This window comes from Talpa occidentalis, unplaced genomic scaffold, assembly GCF_014898055.3.
Source record: "Talpa occidentalis isolate TD23 unplaced genomic scaffold, MPIMG_talOcc4v2.1 talOcc4.2, whole genome shotgun sequence".
Classification (NCBI taxonomy): domain Eukaryota; kingdom Metazoa; phylum Chordata; class Mammalia; order Eulipotyphla; family Talpidae; genus Talpa; species Talpa occidentalis.
In genome coordinates this window covers 102,984,240-103,010,151 of record NW_023602073.1, presented here as the reverse complement: position 1 = coordinate 103,010,151, position 25,912 = coordinate 102,984,240, and the positions used below count along the sequence as shown (strand labels likewise).

Below are 25,912 nucleotides of genomic sequence, written 5' to 3'. Positions count from 1 at the left end.
AGAGAAGAGGCTACAGAGGAGACTGAGGAAGGAAGGAAGCAGGATGGAGAGCCAAAATGAAACCTGGAGGAGGCACATGGAGCAGAGAGACATGTGAAGAAACTGCGCTTGCCTTTTCGTCGTGGAGTGGTTAAAACAGATGTGGGTGAGAGACCCGTGGGGAGGATAACAATGGTGGTTTTTGTCTTGATTTTGATTTTGCTCTTTTCCTCCTAGTCTTGTCTGGTTGTTTCTGATCCTTTTCTGTGGGTACCCACTGGAAGATGCTTTAGACTTGTGGCAGGCTTTCGGGCCTTGCTCTGGGCCAATCCTGTTTGGGTGGACTTTTACCCACGAGGGGATGGGTAACTTTGGGTGCTTGATTTAGAAACTATATTCTTTGCCTTTCCTGTATTGTTTACTAATTGTATGAAAGTTCCTTTTCATTAAAGTCTCATATGTTTTGTGTTGATGTGGCGGATGGAAGAACCTATTTAGAGCAGGCAGGTTTGCCCGGTCTGGGGTGCCCTGCTCCCTGCTTTGTAACAAACCTAGCCTCTAGGCACCATCCTTCATTAAGGGCTTAGTTATTGCTGTTTCCTCTGACTGGGATGAGGTGCTCCTTCACTAAACATCTTTCTGGCTATTTCCCTCATATTCTATGAGATTATGCTCCTATCACCCCTCCTCCATGAGGTCTACCTTGATCTCCATACAATACAGCTCTCCTCCACCCTGTCCTCTCTCCTAATTATTCCTTAGCCTTCTCTACATTTTCTTGTTCTCAAAACATTAATCACCGCCTTGCATACCATAGACTTATTATTTATTATGTTTATTGTTTTATATGCCCACTTGAGTGTAAGCACTAATAGAGAAAGGTCTTAGATTTGTTCATGGATGTACTTAACGCACAAAGACCTGGCATGCAGGATGCCCCAGTAAGGAATAACTAAATGAATATATGAAGAGGTAGAAAATATTCAATTTTACTAAAATGCAAACAAGACTAAGGTTCCAAATTTAATTAAGTCCTCTGCTGGCCATTGTTAAGATCATCGATGTTTTACTTTCCCAGTTTAAGACTGATCATTTTGGTAATACATACTCAAACCTAAACAGAATCTGTACTTAAATTTGCTCAACTGAAAGTCACTTGAACTTTATAGAGGTTAGAAGAAAAAAAATAGCAAGTAATGGTTGGAACACCACAGACTTCACAAAGATGTTAGGTGAAACTAAGAGGACAAATGCAGAACAGAAAGCTCTCAATCAATGAACTTGGTTTTAAGAAAGCCTGAAGTCTTAATTCCTTTTCTCAGAAAAGTAGAAAGGTCAGGTACCTTTGTGACAGCATTTTGTTTGATCTTCCATCTGAGGTTTCCAAATGTTTTTCAGATATTTAAATGTAGATAAGAGGTCAAACATCTTAAACTAAAAGTTACAATCAGGCTTTAAAACTTGGTGGGTTTTGAAGAGTTAAGAAAACTAAATCACCATTCATTAGGGACGAAGAGTGACTTAGCAACAAAGGCTATGGCACTTAAACATTGTCAGCACAAATGGTAATTTGGCAACTTAATTCTGAGCAAGAACTCTTCTTTTCTCAATGGGAATAATGGTTGTAAGCATAATTAGAGTTTCATGTCAAATAGACAAAAGTAATTTAACCATACAACGCAAATTCAAATCAAAGCTCTTATTAAATATTATTTAAATAGGGCACTCTAGTCATGTGACTGTGGTACAGGAATTAAAAGTTGGAAGACAGGGCCTGGTGGTGCAGGGGTTAAAGTCTGGAACTGTCAAGCTATCACCAGTCACTTCAGCATGATTTCCGTCCCTGGCCAGGTAGCTAACCCATATGGTGCACCAGACCTCTCCTGTCTCCAGCACTGTATTTCAGTAGATCTGCTTGTTCTGCTCCCTACTGTCTCTGGTGAATCCTCTCAGGGTCCCCTCTCTGCATCTCTGGCCTACAACTCAGGTTCTTGCAAGCATAAATAAATAAATCTTTATAAAACAAAATATGTTGGAAGACAGAATTCATCTCTAACTCATTTTTTTCCCTCTTCAAACATTGTGTTCTATTTCTCAATCATCAGAATTATGGATTTTTGTTTCAAGACTGACCATTTTGCTAATGCGTACACAAACCTAAACCTGTAGTCAAACCCAGTTTTTTTTGGCAGACAGTATTTTCTTTGTGTTTGGAGCATTTCACTGAACATAATGCCCTTAAGTTCTGTCCATCTTGCTACAAATGGTAGATTTTATTCTTTTTTTATGGCTAAATAATATCCTATTATATGTATATAAATATACATATTTATATATTAATAAGGAAAAAGTTATAAATAATAAAGAAATGTATATATAATAAGATTAAAAATTATTTTCTTTATACCTATATCCATCAATAGGCACTTAAATTCCTTGCATGTCTATTTACTCTAAGTAAAGCTGTGATGAAATTGGAGTGTCTGCATATATCTTTTCCAGTTAATGTTTTAACTTCCTATGGTTATTTCCATGAAAATTTCAGAAGTAGAATGTCTGGATTTATACTGGAAGTTGTGGGAACCTTTTAAAGAAATTTACAAGGGCCATGGCAGAATAAGATTTATATTTTTAAATATATTGCTCTGTATTCTATGGGACGTGTGAAGGACAAGAATAAGTCCTCAAACTCAAGGTCCGTCTTCAGGGTTGGGCCTGGGTTAACTCCTGGAGATAACCTCTGAGATTGGAATGTTCTGCCTGATAAGAGTGTTTTTTGTGTACCTAATGCCTTGGAGCATGTTACATCTGTTTGACCAGATAAGTTTACCCTAAAAATGTGATTTATATGTTATACCACAGGAACTCTCACATGTGTTGCTGGTGGGAATGCAAAACAGTATAGCCACTTTGGAAGGTAGTTTGGCAGATTCTTATAAAATTAAACTCTTACCATGCAATCCAGTAATTGTGCTCCCAGAGGAATTAAAATGAGCACAAATGCTTGTGATTTAATCAGAAAAATGAGCTTATTCAGAAAAATGAGCACAAGTCCTTATAATTTAATCACAGTGACACAAACTGGAAACAACCAAGATGTCCTTCAGTAGATGTCTGAATAAATGCATTGTGGTATATCTAGACTGTGGAGTATTTCTCAGTGGTAAAAAGAAATGAGCTAGCAAGTCATGAAAGTACATAGAGGAATTTTAAATGCGTATTACTAAGTGGAAGAAGTCCATCTGAAAAGATGACATACAGAGTGATTCTAACTCTATGACATTCTGGAAAAGGGGGGAAAATCTATGGAGATAACAGTATAAAAATCAGTGGTTTCTAAGGGACTGGGGGAGAGAGGGATGAGTCGACTGAGCAAGGAAAATATTTAGAGTAGTGAAACTATTCTATATAATACTATATGTAGGTACATGTTGTTACAAATCTATGGAATGCTCAACATCAAGAATGAATTCCTATGTGAACTATAGTGATGATAATTTTTCAGTGTACATTTATCACTTGTAACAACTGTACCACTCTGGTGGCAGGCATTGATAATGAGGGAAGCTGTGCATGTATGGGACCAGGAGGTATATGGGCAATCTCTGTACCTGCAGTTCAGTATTGCTGTAAATCTATAATTGTTCTGAAACGTAAGGACTGTTTAAAAAATATGAGTTATGGGGCACACTTTTTTGAGCTCTGGCCATGTGGGTTGAGTTCCGTTAGCTGTGATCATTCATCTGGCCCTGCATTCCTACATGCCTGGCTTCTAGCAAAAACCTTGGACACCAAGATGCAGTTTGAGTTGCTTGCATGGGAATGCTTTGCATATGTGGTCAAATATCATTGTTGGGAGAATGAAGTGTGTCCCTGTGAGATTGCATTAAAGGGGGGACACCTGGAAGCTAGTGCCTGGTGTTTCCTGAACTTCACCTCTACTTTGACCATTTGCTAATTTTCATATGTCTCTTCTCACTAGATCACATGCTCCAGGGCAGTGTCTTGGGAGTATTTTGCATCTCACTCTCCATTTCTGGGAGGAGGGATAGAGAGAGTTAAACTAAAAACAGGCTCCTCCACTGCATAGAATAAATGGAGTTTATACAACTTGTGGCATCTCAGAATTTTAGTTTTTAACCATTTCATACTCATTTTAAGAGTAGGTTATAGTCATGCCAAACATGGATTGTTTATGCATTTTCTAGTTTTAAGTTCATAAAAATAAATGTTCTTTTGCATTATAAATCATTTTTCTCATTTGGCCTACTAGTACATTTTCTATTGTTAAACTACCCTTATATTTTTTAAATTAACTTTGCAAGGTCATTATTTAAAATTTAAAAATATTTAAAGTAAATGGGTTTATCTTAGGAATTTTGAATCATTTCTTTTAAGAGTGATTGGTCTGAAGTTTGTGTTCTTCTTGTTAAATGGATGCTAACTTCATATAAGGAATAGAGACAGTTTCTTTCTTTATCTATGTTCTGTACCAGTTTATATAACATAGAAACAATTTGTTCCTGGAAAGTTTGAAATAATTCATCTGTAAAGCCATCTGGGTCCTGCACATTTTGAGGAGTAATTCTGTGACAACTTTATTTTTTCCATGAAAATTGATTTATTTAGATTTTCTACCTCTTCAACGGCCAATTTTAGTAGTTTATGTTTTCTTAGACCACTGTTCATTTCTTTCAGATTTTATTATTATAGAGTTGCGCCAAGTATTTTCTTGGAGTTCTTTTAATATCCTCTCTCTTCCCTTTTTCTTTTCTAACTCTGCGTATGGGGCATTTCTGACAGCATAATTAGTTTTTTCTCCCCATAATTAGTTCTTATGTAATTATTAGAAGTCAAGTCATTCTTAGGCAAATACTTTTTATCCTGTAGATACAATATTATAAATTCAAGCTTTGGTCTTCTATATTAATTATAGACATGCATATAAGGAAAATATAAAATATATTTGTTAACTAGAAGCAAATATTTATAAATACATAAAATCAGCATGTAGAATAAAATACAGATTGCACACATTCATTTTGGTGAATATTTATTTGTGGAGTTGTCCTAGGTAAACTTTCTTTTTTTTTTAAAGATTTATTTATTTATTATTTATACAAGCACTGGGTACAGTCAGAAGCGCGGGAGGGTGAGAGAATTCACCAGAGTCAGAGCAGGGAGCAGAACAGGCAGAAGGACCGAAGTACACTGCTGTGGGGAGCAGTGGGCGGCAGGAGAGGTCTGCGCGCCATGTGGGACCCTCCTCTGGTGGCCGGGGAGCAGCCGGGGATCGAACCGGCGCTGCAGAGGCTGCGGGCAGCTTCGCAACCCAGCGCTCAACCGCTGCGCCACCAGGGAGGCCCGCTGCGCCACCAGGGAGGCCCTAGGTAAACTTTCTTAAAAAGAATTCAGAAAGCTTGGATTGAGTGTTTTCCCCTCCTCCCTTGTATCTTGAAAAATTAATTGAAGCAATTAAAGTTGCTTTTTATTGATCCAGTTAAAATTTTCTGCTTTGAAAATTTCACTGTGCAAAGTTTTTAAATGGTAAATTCAGGGGTGGGGAGGTTATTTTCATGATAATTGGCTGATCATAGGGTACCAGGGGTAACAATGAATCTGGTGAGAGGCAAAGAGCAAAGCATGATGTGGCGTGTATTTACAGGCCATCAAAAGAATTTTGGAAAGGCTTTTGATGAGTTTTAACCATTTGTGTAGTGTGATCATGCTGCATTTTATAAATATAACTCTGTTAATAATTGAGTCATGACTTAAGGGAGGAAGTCCAGCGTAAGAGGCAGGAAAATAAGTTAGGAGGCAGAAGAAACAGATTCAAAAAATGATTTAGATTTAAAAAAAAAAGATGTAAAAGAGGGCCTCCCTGGTGGCACAGCGGTTGAGCGCTGCCCGCGGCCTCTGAGGCGCTGGTTCGATCCCCGGTCTGAGGGCCGGTTCGATCCCTGGCTGCGCCCCGGCCACAGGAGGCGGGTCCCACATGGCGCGCAGACCTCTCCTGCCGCCCGCTGCTCCCCTCAGCAGTGTACTTCGGTCCTTCTGCCTGCTCTGCTCCCCGCTCTGGCTCTGGTGAATTCTCTCACCCTCCCCCGCTTCTGACTGCACCCAGCGCTTGTATAAATAAATAAATAAATAAATAAATAAATAAATAAATAAATAAATAAATAAATCTTTAAAAAAAAAAAAAGATGTAAACGAAAGTTCATAAACAGATTTGGGAACAAGTTCTGTGGTCAGCAAGAACACTCTGGTGGAAGGAGCATAAGGGAGTGCTAGACTATGTCTTACTGGTCTCATTATCCAAAGTGCCATGTGAATCAGACCCTAAATTTAACTCCATAGAGAAAACATTGAGAACAGAAATTAATGAGACATTTCAGTTAAGAGAAATTCTGTTCTCTCTCAGTTTCTATTCTCTTGCCATTTTGAACCATCCTCCCCAGGGCTTTCAAAGTGACTCATTTTCCTAAATGATTATGTCATTCAACTGATCAAAAACGTGCAGCCATTTCACTATTGCCACAGAATAAAGACCTGAGACCTAAGTGATTTACCCCAAACCATCTCTTCCAATACATTTATCCTTTTCGTGCTCCAGGAATAGCCATCTATAGTGAGTATTGAAAAGCCATAATAAACATTATTAATAATTCCCCTAAGCAGAGTTCAGGCTTTATGTATTTCCTCTGCCTTTCTTTACAAAGTGTGTAGGAAAGGCAAGAAGAAGGACAGAAGTAGAGAGCCACATAATACTGTTCTGTGAGCTGTCTAGTGTTCCGTGGCAGATCATCTTTTCCTGACATGGTTGTAGCAGTACCACTGGCTCCACATGCTCTCCAGAACCTTGCCATACCTCCCTCCAAGTAGTGAGGTCTTTGTATGCTTTTCTTGAAATTGCGCAGGAGTTTATACCACTTCCACAAGTAGATTTTAACCGCAGTGATGGTATACGACTTCCAAAGCTAGACATTAGAAAGGTTATATCCTATATTGGCCTTTCTCCTTTGGGATCCTTTCCCTTTGAACTTTGCTACCAACTTGTGCTGAAGTCACTCAAGCTTTTTTTTTTTTTTTTTTTTTTTTTTTTTTCTTTTACCGAGATAGCTTGAATACTTGGAGACGTTCAAGTGGAGAGGAAGTCAGGCCCTCAGCTGACCATCAGTGTTAATAGCAAGATGTGCAAGTGAATGTGCCATCAGATAATTCCAGACCTCAACTTTCAAGTCTGTGGCCTAGAGAGCAGACAGCAGCTGCAGCTGACTCCACTATGCTCTGCCAAAAACTTGACCCACAGAATATAAGCATTATCAATGACTGTTTTTCTCTGCTAAGTTTTCCTTAGTGTTTCTACAAATGATCATTTCCACTATTTGGACTTAACTCTGTATATGAATTCAGAAATGGCAAGTTGTCATACTCACCTAGCATCTAATATGGAGAGTTCGTGGAAGTACACTCTATTCAGTTCTTATTAAGAATTAATAAACCCTAACGATAACTGAATGTGAAATCTGAACAAGGGAAGTATTTAAAAAGTAAGAGCAAGAAAGAAATTTTCAGGTTTTAACATAGTTTTTATTTTTAAAAGTGTGTTAACATATTTTTATTTCCATATATTTGCTAGATATATCAAATATCTTCTACTTAGGAAGTGAGATAAACTACATAAAATAATTATTTATAATGAGAACACATGAATGAATTATTCCTTACCAACAATATGATGTACATCTTCCATTCAAAGATATTAATATCAATCCTTTCATTATGCAAGATTTTTTCCAACTACAGCATTCCAATTAACATACCCATCTATTTCCATATGAACAGGGATCTGTGCTAATTTTACACTAATTCCTAAGATGAATAATTGAGATATTGGATGCAGTGCCTCAAAAAACTGAATCTTGTTTGGTGCTTGAAGTAACAAGTCCTGAGCTATGAGTTAATCAAGAAAACTATACATAGGTCTTCATTAACATACCAAGAATCAGCCCACCAATAACAAAATCACTGAACATGCACATTTAATGGTGTAAAAATTCAATCTCACTTAGCTTGAAAATATTAGTATCTTAATAATCCCTTCTGTTTATGTAGACTAAAACCTTTCCTGTGGAGAGAACAAAGTTCTTTTGCATATCTTCTTTGATTAACCACATTTAAGAGCAGATGCCATTATCCATACTTGACAAAATATCAAAAAGGTGAAGTAACTCAGCCAAGGTCACACTGCCAGAGAGAGATATGAATCAGCTCTAGACATCTTAGCTGCAATTAGCACTCTCCTGGATCCAGAAATAAATAGGACAAAATATATTTCTATACTTGGACACTTCTCAAATGGTGCTGTCACCAACCTCTGCCTCCCTCCCCATGCTTATGGAAAGAGTGAAAAAGGGTGAAAGGTAGTGGCAGCATCTGACAGGAGTTTTGAAGCCTTGGTTCTGGGAAGAATATATAATGGAAACAGAAGACATATCTATACATCCAACTGTTGAGTCTGGTTTGGGTGGTTGTGAACATTCTATATTATGGCTCAGGGCCACTCGTGCATGATCATTACCTATCATGGAATCAGACCCAAAGCATTCAGTAGCAATTGGGCCCCTTTAGAAATGCTAGATGACAAAGGTTGCTGTGCACATGGTCCTGGGGAGCCCAATATCCTAATCAAAAATGGGATAAGAGGTAGAAGTTTGAGGATGAGGTAAAATTGGTAGAGTTGTCCCAGGCTCTGGAAATGACCCAAATTCTTCTTCATGTGATTTTGAGGGTTTGTTGGTATTTGTATCTAGGTAGGAGATTCCAGATAATGAAAAAAAAAAGGAAAAGAAAGGCAAGAAATGCATGGACTAGAAGTTAGGGTCAATGCTAGACGTGGATTGAAAAAATAAAAAAAGACATTCCTCTGTCATATGGCACTGGAAGTGAAACTCATTTTTCATCCTGTGCTAGATGCTCTTTAAAAATCCTTCTAGCTATATCATTAGCTTATCCTGCTTAAGTAACAAGTTTTTGAACGATATAGAACATGATGCACAGCTGTTGAGTTCTGGTTTGCGAAGCTGCCCACAGCCTCTGCAGTGTCTGTTGGATACCCGGTCCCACATGGCGCACAGACCTCTCCTGCCGCCCGCTGCTCCCCTCAGCAGTGTACTTCGGTCCTTCTGCCTGCTCTGCTCCCCACTCTGGCTCTGGTGAATTCTCTCACCCTCCCGTGCTTCTGACTGTACCCAGTGCTTGTATAAATAAATAAATCTTAAAAAAAAAAGAACATGATGCACAGATAATTTAAGATAAAGCACTTCAAGGTCATCTCAAGAGCAACAACAGCCAACTCTGAGAATGTGAAAGGACTGATTCACATGTTTCCAGAAGATGAAGGTGTATTAGAATCCTAAAGAAAACAAAGCTGAGAAAACTTTGCCCATAAATCAGCAATTACTGGTAGTTAGTCAATATCTCAGATTTGATAAAGTGCCAGAACCCACTAATGGTATGAGAACATTAAGTCTTTGGTCACAAAGTCACAGCAAGACCTTGCTCAGATTTACTTTGGAGCTGTCTGGGCTTGGAGCTGTTGCTGTGAATAACAAATCTGATGTCTTTCTCATTTCCGTGCTGCACTTGGTGAACAGAGCCAGTCTGGAGCAGAATAGCAGCTGTAGACATGACACTATTGTGGTGGAGAATTTTGACATAGAAAGTTAAAGTGGTCAAGCTCGTCTAGTCGGAGCAGATGCCAGAATTCTATCTCCTAAAACTGCTCTAATATAGGCTGCTGGCTGCCTTGGTGACCTTATAAGATGAGCCAGCCACAGACTTCTGAGACTAAAGGGATGCCCCTTGTGCCATCACCTCATAGACTTTTCTCTTGCATGTGCCTTTTTAATAAAATGAAAATAGAGTATGGATTGCCTCTCCATTCTTCCAAGGAAATCTTTAATTAACTAAAGGCATCAACACAAATGTTTAACAAGATTCCATGCATTTAAGTTTGTTGTTCAAGCTTCCTGTTAAAGTAGGTATTGCTTTGTAATATTACTACCTGTTCATGGGAAGTATTCACAGTACTGTTACAATATATTGCAAGTGAAATAGTCTAAAGTTTTCTACTCAAAGTGTAGTTCAGATTCAGTAACATCTGTATCACCTGGGAGAGTGTTATGCATTCAGAACACAGGCTCCACCCAGAATCAGAATCTGTGATTTACTATGATTCCTAGCAGATTCATATGCACATAAAAGTTAGAGAGGTATTGGCCTATCAGACTTTTACTCTTTTTACTGCAGATGGTATTTGTCAGGCATTCCAGGTAAAAGAATGTCTGCTTAGATTCTGATCTGTAGTTGAGGCACAGACAAAATTGGAATAGAATAGACCACAAAACACGATTAATGCGTGAGGTCCAAGTCTCACTACAAATAAACATAAATTCTTACTAGTGGCAGAATAAAATACTGATATTGTACTTATGAAAAAGTCCCCACCCCATAAAAAAAATGACCTTCAAAGAAAATCTCACTCCTTGCCACCTTCTGAATTTCAAATACTTGTGTTCGTTCCCTAAAGAGGTACTTTTGATTGATTGCATTAAGCTTGCTTTCTAGCTGCTGTAACGGCTGGAAAAATATTCACTATTAGGGAAATAGGACATACAAATATGAAATTAGCTCAAGACCTCTCATCCTATAAAACAGCCCTACACTATATGAATAGCAATCTACTTAGTAAATAGTAAATAAAGTGCCCAGTTCCATAACAGATCTATCCCAACTGACCATCGTTAAATCTTGTCTGGCCCAGCTCCAAGTTGTTTGTGCTGTCCTGGCAGCCTTAAGCCTTCCCATGGGGCCAGGAGGCCAGGAGGCTGACGGAAGGGGGATCTCTGCCAGCAGTCCATCATGGCTTCTCAACCCCTTCTCTTAGTAACTCACTTTGTGAGTCATTCAATTTGAAGGAAAAGACCCCTACTTTAAAGCAATCAAAATTCTCACCATTAAAGACTGAAGTGATAAGCAAAGGGAAAAAATAGTAAGAGAACTGTATATAATAGGGAGCTTTATTCTTGGTAGCATTTTGAGAAAGCCATTAAAGAGCCAAGTCAACACCGCCTCAAAATTCTGGAAACCATCTACCAATTTATAAACACACAGGAAATAAAAAAGCAAGCCTCCTTTTAAATTTGTTTTTGTATATTCTTTAAAAATGTCTTTGAAATTTTTTCCAATAAGATACTGAGGAATCTATGAAACCACCAAAGCTATAATATCACAAAGGATGATATTTAAAGGTGTACTTTAAGGGAGTTTGTTGCCAGGTTAACTTTTGTCCTTTCACAAACTACCTATGAGAGATACAGGACTTCTAAATGAAGAAAATGCATCCTCAAAGGGTAGTGGGTCTGGGGGAAACTTTTATCAATTAGTGTAAAGATTCCATTCTAAATTACTTCATAAATTATTCTTGAGTCATTTATATTTACTATATGTGTGATGTTGCTTATATTAACTAGATGTGGAAAATATTTCTGATTCAATAACAGAAATAGGATGCATTTCTTTATGTTCCAAAGAATATGGAAACCCAGAAAACCGTATTTATGATTTTTTGTTTTACATACATGGGTGGTATCACAATGAGGAAGGGACATTCATAGTTGTGCAAGGTGAATATCTGGATAATCTAGTTTCTTCAAATCTTCCACTGAAGACAAAATAATAGTGAGGGACTAACAATTTTGAATTTTATGGAAGCTTACCATTGAAATACTCAGATAATTGCCTATCATTTTTGCTTTACTTGTATGGACAATGGACGGAAAATCTTTGTGCTTTTTCTATTTACTACCGTGTCATTCTTGTTGAATACACTATAGGGACCTACTAATGCATATACATGGTAACTCTTTCAGAAGCAAAGTGCCTTCACTTAAAAAAAGAAAAACTATGAAGAGAGGGATTGCTTTCTCCCTTGGGCTTGTCCAAAAGCTTCATTTTCATGGTGACATGTTTCATCTATAATGGAACCATATGCAAGAAGCTATCTCAGGAAAGGACCTATTCTGTTCACTGCCTCCAGATATTATTTCTCCTACCTGATTTCTGACCACTGACACACTTTTATTAATGCTAAGAATGCTAAATTTTTAAGTAAATGATCCAAGCTATGGATAAAGGAATAGTACACACACAAACAACACAAACAGTGTGAGATAGATGTTTTTGTTTATAAATTGTATGTAAAAAAAAAAAAAAAACCTTTAAGTCAAAAAATTTAAACCACTTTACTGACTTGTCAGAATTTACTTAGCAAAGATATGAAAAGCTGTTCACTAGAAGCTGCCAGTTAGGAGACCTAATTCAAGTCTTGGCTTTGCCAGCAATTTGCCATAAATCTTTGGGTAAATTGCCTGGTCTTTCAACATTTTTCTGTCCACTGGGTAACAACTGAAAGGATTAGACTAGAATGGACTTGAAGGTTCTATTCTGACATTTTGTGCTGGAAAGATTCAATTTCTGATCTTCAACACATTTTAATAAATCTTAATAATATCCACACATTTGCATACTACTTTATGGCTCACAAAGTGCTTTCACTTATATGATCTCTTTTAAATCCTCCAGTGCCTGAGAGTTAGGCACATTTCATGGAAGTGAGAACAAGCACAGAGAAGCTGCAACTTATCTAGGGTCAGAGTCACTGACAGGGCAGAGCTGGATAGACAGGTCTTCCTACTCCCAAATTCAATTTTTTTTCCTACTATATTTGGCTACTTCAAGGTTATGGTAATATGGAAGCATGATTAGTTAAGCTTTTGTTGAATCATAAAGTAATGTGGTAGCATTAAAAAAAAAAAAAACCTCTGGATTACAGTCAAAGAACTAGATTTCACTGACAATTCTGACACTCCTTGGTGGGGGTAGGGGGTCATTTAACCTCTCAGTCTCAGTTTCCTCATCTGTAAAAAAGGAGCTTGGATATATCACTTTGAGGATTCCTTCTTATTAGAATTCTTATTTTCTTCTTAATGACTTTATAAATTAATACTGTTTCTCAATTAATATTAAAATGAAGTTTTATTTGATAAACTGTAAGAAGTTTTTATAAAGCACAATAAGCGAGCACTGACATTAGCTATTATGCTCTCTGATCACAGATATATTTAAAACTTTGGACTAGTATTATTGACTGAACACCACTTTCCAACAAACTGGTTAACTTAAGATTTCACAGAGGGGGCCTCCCCGGTGGCGCAGCGGTTCAGCACTGGGTTGCAAAGCTGCCCACAGCCTCTGCAGCACCGGTTCGATCCCCGGCCACCGGAGAAGGGTCCCACATGGCCCACAGACCTCTCCTGCCGCCCGCTGCTCCCCTCAGCAGTGTGCTTCGGTCCCTCTGCCTGCTCTGCTCCCTGCTCTGACTCTGGTGAATTCTCTCACCCTCCCGTACCTCTGACTGTACCCAGTGCTTGTATGAATAAATAAATAAATCTTAAAAAAAAAAAAAGATTTCACAGAGGGGTAAATTATTTTGGTTGTTTTAAGCAGACTCTATTTGGAGTTGCATTTTCAGAGAGGTCTTGAGTTGAGAGATCCATTTGGAACTCGGATTAGAAAACCTAAAGGAACTCATTGTAAATAACTTTGGCCCTCTCTTCATGTGCTGAATGATAGCTCTTCCATCTGATATAGACTCTTATTGTCATGCATACTCATTGTTCTGGTAGCTTATAATTAGTAGACATTTCATTTTTAGATAAAGGGGAAAATCGCTTGAAAACAGTGGAGGATATGATGGTGAGTATTTCAAGAGTTAGGGACAAAGAAGAGTTTTGAACCTGCTGCTTCGTTGCCCGCCTCCCTGTTTGAGTAGAACATTGTAACTTTTGAAGCTAACATAGAATGATGATAACTGGCTTGCTGAGCTGGTGACTTTATGCACAAATAAGCTTTGTTGGGACTTTCCTTATTTGTAATGGTGCTGTTACAGCGTGGGATGTTATTCAGCTCCAAACAACATTCCATTTAATAAGTAGGCATTAGTTCACCCATTTAATCAAAGCCATCACTAACAGATAAGTATCGCCCTTTTCCTTGGCCTCATTTGTCTCTTCTGCTCAGCATACAAAGCATGGCAATAGCATGGCTCTTGAACAAGAAGGCTGGAGGGAGGATAGATTGAGCAGTGATGACAAACATTCTGCCTAGTCAGAGAAATGAAATTTTCTGGTAATCTTTTCCTTCCCTCAAACATAAATTTAACTACTTCCCAATCAGTACTTTGTTCCTTTAGAAACAAAATAAAAATAGCAAAACAAATAACAGTCCTGTCTACTTATTTCTTAGGCACCAAGGAAATGAAAATATATGGAGAGGGATGAAAAAGTATATACCAAAATATATAAGAATGGTTTTTGCAGAATTGTTTATAATAATCAAAACTGAAAACAATAGTGTCCGTCAGGGGTAAAATAGATAAATTATGACAAATTTATACAATAGGAACTACTGCTTTGCTCAACATGAATAACTCTCAAAAGCACAATGTTGAGAGAAGGAAGCCAAACTCAGGAGTGTATACTGTATAAATCCATCTACATAATGGGGAAAACTTAGCAAAATTAATCAATTGTATTAGAAGAAGGGTTATGGTTATCCTTGGAGAGGAGTAAAAGGGAAAGATTTAGAAAAGCAAGCAAGGTGGCTTCTTAGTACTAGTAATTACTTTTTGATCTAAAAGATTAATACATGGGTATGTTCACTTTTCATCAAACTCTACACTTAATTTTGCTTCCTTTCCCGACTATGTGTTGTACTTCAATGAAAAGTTTACTTAAGGGCCTCCCTGGTGGTGCAAGGAGTTAAGCACTGCACTATGAAGCAATCTGCAGCCTCTGCAGCACGAGTTTGATCCCCGCCCCACCAGGGAGCAACCCACATGGCGCAGCAGACCTCTCCTGTCTTGCCCGCTACTCCCCTCAGCAGTGTATTTCAGTAGATCTGCCTGTTCTGTTCCCTTCTGTATCTTTGGTGAATTCTCTCACCGGCCCCCACGCCTCTAGCCTATACCCCATCTCTTGTATGCATCAATAAATAAATCTTTAACAAAAAGTTTACTTAAGAATTATGTTAGAAATGAGAAACTATTTTAGTTAGATTGAGTCTGAGGTCTACAGGCTTCAACTCAATTAAGTCTCACTGGCAACTGAAAAGTCAGTTTTATTTACATATTAATAAATTAATTTATTATTTGTAATTCACTTTTGGTTTTAGAATAGATTGAAATTTGCAGAAAAGTTGCCACTGGTACAGAGAAGTCCCATGTATCACTCATGCATTTTTCCTTTTATTGTTACCATTACAATAGTACATTTGTAACAACTAATGTTGGCACATTACTATTCATACAATTCCACTCTTCATTCGTTCTGATTTCACCAATTTCCACTAATGTCCTTTTCATGTGCCAGATCTTATTCAAAATATTATATTACATTTAGTGGGCCTATCTTTAAGTTTCTGTCAGGCCTGTGATAATTTTTTAGTTTTTAGTTTTTCTTTTTTAACTGGATAGTTTGTTCAGGTCTTTTGTAGGACACCTGGTTTTTCTCATGTTTCCTCAAGATTAGACTGGATTTGCAGATTTGAAGAAGAATATCACAAATGACCTGCCCTTCTCATCACATGTCAGATGTGATTTCTCAATAGTGGTGTTAACGTTCCTCTGGTCAAGGTAGTATATACCAGATTTCCCCATAAGAAAGTCAATTCTCCCACCTTTTCATGTTTTTTGGAAGCAAATAATTAAATGTTGGTCACCCTCGTGGTTCTAGGGGTGGGATAGGGATTAAGTTTCAATTCCTTTATAAAATTTCCATTTTATATACAATATATACTGCTTATCATAAAGTGTTCAGTTCACATGTTTAATTTAGAAACAAATCTTACCATTTACCTCTTTAAGAGCAATTAGATAAAAAATAACGTGTAGTTAATGTCTTCGTTATTAGATGTTTCTCATCTTACTGGAAACCATGCAGCAAGATAAATAGGACACAAACTAAAAAAAAAAGGGATGGGTGGGTGGGTGATATTGTTACCTACTGAAAATAAATATAATTGAGTAAGAGAGATCATGACAGCATGTGCATCCGAAGCAGTGATCAGAGACTTCCGAACGTTGGGGGGAAATAAGACCGCGGGAACGGTTTGTATCTGGGGCAGAAGAGGTTCTGCTCTAAGCATGAGTTATGCCTTAAGAGCGCCAATCATTTAAATTCCACTTTCTTCTGAGGACCTCACCGCCGGTCAGTCCTACGCAATACCCGACCCACCAACTGCGCACTACACGCAGACGGCGTGGACGGGCTGAGTTCCGCTTTGGATTTGCAGCTGAGTGGATTCCCCCGCCGTGGAGTAAGCAGCAATTCGCAAGACACGCCCGGGACTGGGCAGCCAGTAGGAAGTTGCACCGCTCTGCCTGGGAGGGGGCGGTCCCGACGCGCCGATGGCCTCCCGCGAAGGCAGCGCCCCGCCCCCGTACCGCCCCGCCCCGCCCATCGCCCCGCCCACACCCCCGCCCCTCCGCTCCTAGCCCCGCCCCTCCGCTCCTAGCCCCGCCCCCGGCCCCGCGGCCGCGTCTTCCTTCCGGGTCGCGCTGGGCCGGGCTCGCCGCCGCCGCGCCGCAGCGCGGGAGTCTGGGAGCCGCCCCCGCGCTCGGCCTCGCGGTGTCGCCTGGTCGCTGGCCTGGCGAAGCCCCCGGCGCGCGCCTCTCCCGGACCCTGCAGGGTACGGCCCTTCCTCTGCTTCTCCCTCCTGCAGGTCTCCGTCTTCCTCCCTCGGCGCCGGGGCGGGGCCGGGCCAGGACGGAGCGCCGTTCCTTCCGAGCCCGGGCTCCGGGCCGAGGTCCCCGCCCGTCGCCCCGCCGGGGCCGCCCGCGCCGCGCTTGCTGCCTTGCGGGGGGCGGGGGGCCTGGAAGCAGCTTAGTGGCCTTGGGCGCTGCTCTGCTGCACCCGCCGGTCCGCAGGGCCCGAGGCGTCGCCCGGGCTGGCAGGGCCCAGGGTGTTTACAGCTCGGTGTCTGCGGGCCGTGCTGACTCTGCAGCCCGAGTCGGGGCCCTGCCCACCTGTGTGCGTGTTGCCTGTGCGTGCGCCCTTCTTTCTCTTTGGCACCCCATGGATTTTTCCTAACCAGGCCTGTGTCTTCAGGAATGCCACAAGATACCCGGCAACAAGCTTGCTTCTGAGTTAAGGGGTGGCCTTATTAGCGTGTAGGGTGAGATGACCACCCACTTGGCCTCCTTGTCAACCTGTTTCCATTGGGAGTGATTTTGCATTTCCCTGGTTTCCCAAACGCCCATTGCCACTTCAGCCTCGGTTGCACTCACTGCTTGAGAGAGACAAATAGAAAGTCAAGATGATAGAAACCTGTGGGGCAGGTAGTTGAGTCTTGGCTCTCTGCCCCGGAGGACTCACCAGCACCAGGTGCAGATATCTTGCTTCTGTTATATGACAAACTGCCTTTGCTGCTTTCTGGTGTGCACTATTTGGTTTTTTAATTTTTCTTTTTTAAATCATGTTTACTGAGATCAAGTTGGTGTCCATCGGTGCATCTTCGGGGGCTATAGGTTCAACCGTCCACTAATACATATCTTCACACCATCACTTAAGCTTCTCAAATTCAGAATATAAACACATTGTTTCTTTAAAGCCCACATTATGTTTCTATTGTCGCATGTATTGTATCTGTTGGGTGAGTAGAGGGAGACTTTCCTGATACATCAATGCTCCTATAGGCCTTTATTGATAATTTATTCTGGGGGGTGGGGGGAAAGGGAAGTGTAGTTGTCTTTCAAATGGCAGCATGCATCATCCAACAGTGGGCACTTTAATTGTTTAAGGAATTCTTTTTCCTCATTTCTTTCTGAGTACTACATTAAAAAAAATTCTCAAAATTTGGCTTTCCTGAGCTCTGCGTTTTCAGCCTCTTCCCTTCTCTTACAGATTTGAAAATTCAGAGATCAGCTAAAATTAACATGGTCAGAGAAATTAACTTGGTTAATTTCTTTTTACTAATGCCATGATGCAGTAATGCAGTTATAGGCCACTGTACAATGACATCTTAAGATGTTGCTAACTACTTACCTTTTACTTCCAAATAAGATCAATCCAAATAAGATCAATCTGTTAACATAAAATGCCCCTTCTTTCTTATTGGGATAGTTGCGTTGTCTTCTTAATTGTCCTGGAATCAACATTCTCCACCTTCCTGGAGTCCTCTTAGACCTTCTGCCACATGAGTTGTGTATAAAAACCACCCTGTCTTTTCTTATATTTTAATGATCTTATTCTTCGTATCTAAGTTTTTAACTTACCTCAGCAATATTTCAGTGTGAGAAAAGTTTTTTTCCCCTTCCAAAATTGTTAGCCAATGACCTCATCATCTTTTGAATTCCTTTTCCCCTACTAGTAGCAAATACTGTAGTCTAGGCTTTAATTTTTGGAACTTTTTCTGAACTGTTGTTACAGGTGGTCGCTGGTATCCTATGCCATCATGCTAGTCTTATATCTAGTTTTATACTGTCAGCTGCATCTGTGGGTTCCACATCCTTAGTTAGATTCAACCAATCTTACTATGACTTTTTTGTTGGTGGTGTTCCCTAAACAATACAATATAACAACTATTTACAAAGCATTTATGTTGTGTTAGGTATTGAAGTACATGGAATGGTGTGCATAAGTTTTGGGTTTTTTTAAAAGATTTTTATTTATGCATAGAAGAACAGGAGTGTATGTCGTGGGAGGGGGGGGTGTGGGTGGTGAGAGAATTCACCTGAGACAGTGGGGAACAGAACAGGCAGATCTACTGAAATACACTGCAGAAGAGAGTAGCAGGCGAGGCAGGGTGGGTTAGCTCTCTGTCCCTAGATAGCCATGTGGGTTAGCTCCTCCCCATGTGGGTTAGCTCCTTGGCCTGTGATCATATGCAAGCTGCAGTGGCTGGCCTGTGGCTTGATAGTGCTGACACTTTAACCCCTGCACAGCCAGGGAGGCCCCTGATGTGCATAGGTTGTGAGCAAGTACTCTGCCTTTCTGTTTTAGAGAGTTGAGCATTGGTAGATTTTAGTATCCACGGAGTCCTGGAACCAATCCTCCAAGGATACTGAGGGACAGCTATAATGTGTTATAATATCTAGTGATTCAAACTGGCTGGCATATTGTGGACATCACTAAATATTTTTGGAATGAACATTAATGGGGGGTATGTTGATATCCTTTTTTATCCCCTGTCACTTTTAAAGTTTTTTACCTACTCTTGAGAATTTTTTTAGCCTACCATTTCCCTAGTTAGTTGATTCATTAACTATTGTTAAATAAATCTCTGTTCCTAAATCAGAATTTCCCTTGTAGAGTTGCTCATCAGAGTTCTTCATAAAGAAGCTGCTTGACTCAAAAATCTGCATGTCTTTTGGCTTTGCATTGTATATTATTAATAAGTATGGTGTGTCTGTCCTGATCACCTATAATTCAGGATGTTGAGTAGCTCTATAAGTGCTTGTAGAAGTAATGGTTGGGGGGGCCTGCCTGATGGTGCAGGGGTTAAAGTCTCAGTGCGATCAGCTATCAGCAGCCACTAGGTATGAGTTCAATCCCTGGCCAGGGAGGTGACCCACATGGCTCAGCAGACCTCTCCTGTCTTGCCCGCTGTTCCCCTTAGCAGTGTATTTCAGTATATCTGCCTGTTCTGCTCCCCACTCTGTCTCTGGTGAATTCTCTCATTGACCCCTCCCCTCACCTCTGGCCTACACCCCAGCTCTTGTATGCATAAATAAATAAAATAAATCTTTAAAAAAAAAAGTGATGGCTGGGGTGGCTTCAGTTCCAGTTGTATTTTACCATCTCAACTGAACTTTTTTTTTTTTTTAATGTTTATAGATCCTCAAAGCTATTCAAATACTATGAAGGATGAAAAGTTTTAAAATAGAGCATAAGAACATTTGGATTCTTTGTTTTCCCCCACCATCATCCCTTATATCCTTTTGACCTCTTTTTCCTCTTAATCTCAGAAGCCTCACTTACTCTTTTAGTATCTGCTAGTTTAAGTGTTTTATAAGTATTTTGCTTAGTCAGATCATCACCTATGTAAAGTCCAATATTTGACTTTGTTTTGACTTGTATTACTGCACATAATTCTCTTGAATTCTATCTTGCTGTAAATGGCAACATTTTGTTTTACTTACACCTGAATAATACTCCTTGGTGTGGATATACCACATCATAATCCAGTCCTCTGTTGAAAATTTGGGTGTTGTAAATAACAGTATAATAGCATTGTAGAGCATATAGTATTTTGAGTTGCTGGTTTCATGTTCTTCAGATAGATGCCTAAGAGTGGATTGCTGGATCATGGGGTATTTCCTTTTTTTTTTTTTTTTGGTTTTTAGAATTGTTTCAAAACGGACTGCACCAGATTATATTCCCACTAACAGCATAATAATAGGGTTCTTCTTTGCTTTCTCTCCAACACTTGTTTTTATTTTTTATTTATTTATTTATTTTTTTAAATATTAAATTTTATTTTTATATTCCCCCATACAATTGCAAACGCCCCATTCTGACCCCAAACCCTCCCCTCCCGCCCCCCACCCCCCAAAAAGTGTCTCTGGTTCATAGTTTTTTGTTGATTTTGATTTTCACTTTCTTATATTCATTTTCCTGGTCCCTTATTTAAGTTTTCTAGATTCCTGCTATGAGTGAGACCATCCGGTATTTTTCTTTTTCTTTTTGGCTTATTTCGCTGAGCATGATCCCTTCCAGTGCCATCCATGTTGCTGCAAATTGCATGTGTTTATCTTTTTTGAATGCTGAGTAATATTCCATGGTATATATGTACCACATCTTCTTGATCCAGTCATCTATTTTTGGGCATTTGGGTTGTTTCCAAAGCTTAGCTATTGTAAACAGTGCTGCTATAAACATAGGAGTGCAGGTGCTCTTTGGAATTGATGTTTCTGTGTCCTTTGGGTAAATACCTAGGAGTGGAATTGCTGGATCATATGGAAGCTCTATGTTTAGTAGGTCCAGAAATCTCCACACAGCTCTCCATAGTGGTTGGACCAGTTTGCACTCCCACCAACAGTGCACAAGAGTTCCTTTTTCTCCACATCCTCGCCAACATTTGTTGTTGCTAGTTTTTTTAATATGTGCCATTCTCACTGGTGTGAGATGGTATCTCATGGTAGTTTTGATTTGCATTTCCCTGATGACAAGTGATGTTGAACATTTTTTCATATGTCTGTTGGCCATTTGCATTTCCTCTTCAGAGAAGTTTCTTTTTAGCTCTTCTGCCCATTTTTTGACTGGATTATTTTCTTTGTTGTTGCTGAGTCTCATCAGCTCTTTGCAGATTTTTGTGATCAGTCCTTTATCATTAGTGTTGGGTGCAAAAATGTTCTCCCAGTTGGTGGGGTTTTTCTTTGTTTTTGTTATTGTCTCTTTTGCTGTGCAGAAGCTCTTTAATTTGATGTAGTCCCAGCTGTTTATCTTTCTCTTCACTATCACTGCTTTGGGTGATGTGTCTGTAAAGATGTCTTTGATGTGCAAATCCCGTAGTGTTTCGCCTATATTTCCTTCTATGTATTTTATGGTTTCAGGTCTTATGTCTAGTTCTTTAATCCATTTTGAGTTGATTTTTGTGTATGGTGTGAGGTAGTGGTCAAGCTTCATTCTTTTGCATGTAGCGACCCAGTTTTCCCAGCACCATTTATTGAACAAACTTTCTTTGCTCCAATGCATAGTCTTCGCTCCTTTGTCAAAGATTAGTTGACCATAAATCTGTGGGTTTATTTCTGGATTTTCTATTCGATTCCATTGGTCTGTATGTCTGTTCTTGTTCCAATACCATGCACTTTTGATGATTATGGCTTTGTAGTATAGTTTGAAGTCTGGGAGTGTGATGCCTCCATTTCCTTCTTTTTTTTTCAGTAGAGCTTTGGCTATTCGGGGTTTTTGGTGATTCCATATGAATTTCATCAATAATTGTTCTATTTCTTTGAAGAATGCCATTGAGATTTTGATTGGAATAGCATTGAATCTGTATATTGCTTTTGGTAGGATGGCCATTTTAATAATGTTTATTCTTCCAATCCATGAGCAGGGGATGTCTTTCCATTTCTTTGTGTCTTCTTCTATTTCTTTTAACAGTGTTTTATAGTTTTCTTTGTATAGGTCCTTTACCTCTTTTGTTAGATTTATTCCCAAATATTTGATTTTTTTTGTTTCGATAATAAAAGGGGTGGTTTTTTTGATTTCTTCTTCTTCAGATTTATTGTTTGTGTATAGGAAGGCTACTGACTTTTGCGTGTTGATTTTGTATCCTGCCACTTTACTGAACTGATTGATGAGTTGAATTAGTTTTTCTGTGGAGATTTTGGGGTTCTCTATGTATATTATCATATCATCTGCAAATAGTGATAGTTTGACTTCTTCTTTTCCTATTTGGATTCCTTGGATGTCTTTCTCTTGTCTTATTGCTCTGGCTAGGACTTCCAGTATTATATTGAAAAGCAGTGGTGAGAGTGGACATCCTTGTCTTGTTCCAGATCTTAATGGAATTGCTTTCAGCTTTTCACCATTGAGAATGATACTGGCTGTTGGCTTGTCATAGATGGCCTTTATGATGTTGAGGTATGTTCCTTGTATCCCAAGAATTTCAAGGGCTTTTATCATGAATGGGTGTTGCACTTTGTCGAAAGCTTTCTCAGCATCTATTGATATTATCATATGGTTTTTATATTTCTTTTTGTTGATGTGTTGGATAACGTTGATTGATTTTCGGATGTTAAACCATCCTTGTGCCCCTGGAATGAATCCAACTTGGTCGTGGTGAATTATCTTATGGATACATTGTTGGATTCTGATAGCTAAAATTTTATTGAGGATTTTTGCATCAGTGTTCATTAGGGAGATTGGCCTATAGTTTTCCTTTTTTGTGTTGTCCTTATTCGGTTTTGGTATTAGTGTAATATTGGCTTCATAGAACGTGTTTGGTATTGTCCCTTCCTTCTCAATTTTTTGGAAGAGTTTGTGAAGGATAGGCACTAATTCGTCTCTGAATGTTTGGTAGAATTCATTTGTAAATCCATCAGGTCCTGGGCTTTTGTTTTTGGGGAGGTTTTTAATTACCATTTCAATTTCGCTGCTTGTAATTGGTCTGTTTAGGTGTTCTATTTCTTCTTTATCTAGCTTTGGGTGATTGTAGAGTTGTAGGAATTTGTCCATCTCCTCTAGATTGTTGAACTTGTTTCCATATAACTGTTCATAGTAGTTACTGATTATTCTTTTGATTTCTGCTGTGTCCGTTGTGATTTCTCCTCTTTCATTTATGATTCTGTGTATTTGTGCTTTCTCCCTTTTTTCCTTTGTGAGCCTGGCTAGGGGTTTGTCTATTTTATTTATTTTTTCAAAGAACCAGCTCTTGGTTTCATTGATCTTTTGGATTGTTTTTTTAGTTTCAATTTCATTTATTTCTGCTTTGGTTTTTATTATTTCTTTTCTTCTACTGGTTCTGGGGTTTTTTTGTTGTTCTTTTTCTAGATCTTTGAGCTTCGAGATTAGGTTGTTTCTTTGAGTTCTTTCTTGTTTTTTGATGTGAGCTTCTATTGCTATATATTTTCCTCTTATTACTGCTTTTGCTGCATCCCATACATTTAGGATATTGGTGTCCTCCTTGTCATTCAATTCAAAGAATTTTTTAATTTCTTCTTTGATCTCCTCGTTAGTCCAGTGGTCTTCCAGTAGTGTGGCTTTTAATCTCCATGAGGTAGGATAGTTCCTTGCCTTCTTTTTATGATTTATTTCTAGTTTGATGCCTTCGTGGTCAGAAAAGATGGTTGGTATGATTTCAATCTTGGTGTATCTGTTGATGTTTGTCTTGTGCCCCAGTATGTGATCGATCCTGGAGAATGATCCGTGTGCGCTTGAGAAAAATGTGTACTCCGTTTTTTTTGGGTTTAGTGTTCTATAGATGTCTGTTAAGCCCAAATGCTCTAGGTCCTTATTTAGAGCTTTAGTTTCTTTACTTATTTTTTGTCTTGTTGATCTATCCATTGTTGATAGTGGTGTGTTGAAGTCTCCCACTACATATGTGTTTTCTCTGATGTCTGTTTTCAGAGAGGACAACAGTTGTCTGATATATTTTGGTGCTCTTTCGTTTGGTGAGTATATGTTAATGAGTGTTATTTCTTCTTGAAGTATTGTCCCCTTAATCATAATGTAGTGACCATTGGGGTCTCTTTTTATTTTTTTGAGTTTGAAGTCTGTTTTATCTGATATAAGTATAGCTGTTCCTGCTTTCTTTTTTGGCCCATTTGCTTGTAGGATTGTTTTCCATCCTTTGACTTTGAGCCTATTTTTATCTTTTGTAGCTAAATGTGTTTCCTGGAGACAGCAAAAGGTTGGGTTTGTTTCTTAATCCAGGCTGCAACTCTGTGTCTTTTTATTGAAGAGTTTAGTCCATTTACATTTAGAGTTAATATTGATATGTTAGCATCTGTATTTGCCATTATGTTTGTCTTTCCTTTGATTTTATTTATTTATTCTTTTAATAACTTTTTTTTTTTTTTTTGGTCTTCTTTCGTTGTTATTCGTCCCTCTGAGGTTCTGGCTTTAGGATTCCTTGTAGTATTTTTTGGAGTGGGGGTTTAGTCGCAATGAAATTCCGGAGTTTCTCTTTGTCTGGGAAGGTCCATATTCTTTCTTCATGGAGGAAAGAGAGCTTTGCGGGATAGAGTATTCTTGGTTGGCATCTGTTTTCTTGGAGTCTGTTGACTATGTCCCTCCACTCTCTCCTTGCCCGTAGTGTTTCTTCAGAGAAGTCTGATGTCAGCCTGATTGGTTTTCCTTTGAATGTTATCTGTTTCTTCCCTCTTGTCAGCTTCATTATTTTTTCCTTGTCCTGGATTCTTGGGAGCTTTACTATTATGTGTCTTGCTGTGTTTTTCCTTTCGTCGTGGAAGTTTGGTGTTCTTCTTGCTTCTTATATATCAATTTTCAGCTCCTTCTTCTCATTTGGGAAGTTCTCTTCAATTATATCCATGAATATTTTCTCTGTTCCTACATCTCTCTCCTCTCCTTCTGGAATTCCTATAACTCTTATATTTCCTTTCCTCATGGAGTCAGATAGTTCCCGAAGTCTTTCTTCATTCTTTTTCCTTCGTACTTCTCTTTCCTTTTCTGTTTTGGTTCTTTTTATTTCTGTGTCTTCAAGATTACTTATTCGTTCTTCCATTTCATCTATTCTGCTTTCATTGCTTTTCCCAGAGTTCTTTAGTTCCTCCATTAATTCTTTGATCTCCTGCATTTCTCTTACTTCCCTCTTTAGGGACTCAATTTCCTTTTCTGATCTATCACTTTTTTAATCATGGCAATTTTAAATTCTCATTCTGGAAGGCTCAGAAGTTCTTCCAAGTTGCTGTCGTTGCAATCTGGGGAGTGGTTTTCTTTTTGTGGTGTGCTTCTTTCCTGAGGAGTTGTTAGGTTGCGTGTGGTTCTTCTACTCCCTACTGTCTGTTTTCTAATTTGTCGTATGCGTTGGGACACTGTGTTGCTCGGACTGACTGACATCTTGGGTGAACTTCTCCGCTCCCCTCTGGCTCTTCCAGGAGCCATCTCTGTCTTCTGGGGGAGCTTTCTGCTGGTTTTAGGCAGTTTTTACTGAAGAAATGTCCCTGTTCTCAAATGGCGAAGCGGGATGCAGTCCCTGCGCCTCAGGTTTCAGGCACACTCTTCTGCGCCCCCGGTCTGCCCCGGACGTGGGTGCCTGCTCCCTCTGTGGGCTCAGACTGCTGGTCGGAAGGGGCCTGGCGTGGAATAACTTCCCGGCTGGCCACTGGGTCCTCCAGAAACCTTCTGCC

The 25,912-nt window shown here is 39.2% G+C and overlaps 1 protein-coding gene across 2 annotated transcripts in view; it reads left to right on the top strand.

Annotated features, from left to right (window-relative positions):
* The first annotated feature begins 16,716 nt into the window (after positions 1 to 16,716).
* FBXL4 (F-box and leucine rich repeat protein 4) overlaps positions 16,717 to 25,912 on the top strand; it is a 69,103-nt gene continuing 59,907 nt past the window's right edge. For both annotated transcript variants that reach the window (XM_037520139.1, XM_037520138.1), the window contains exon 1: positions 16,717 to 16,788. The gene's annotated coding sequence lies outside the window, so the exon portion shown is untranslated. The remainder of the gene's footprint in view (positions 16,789 to 25,912) is intronic.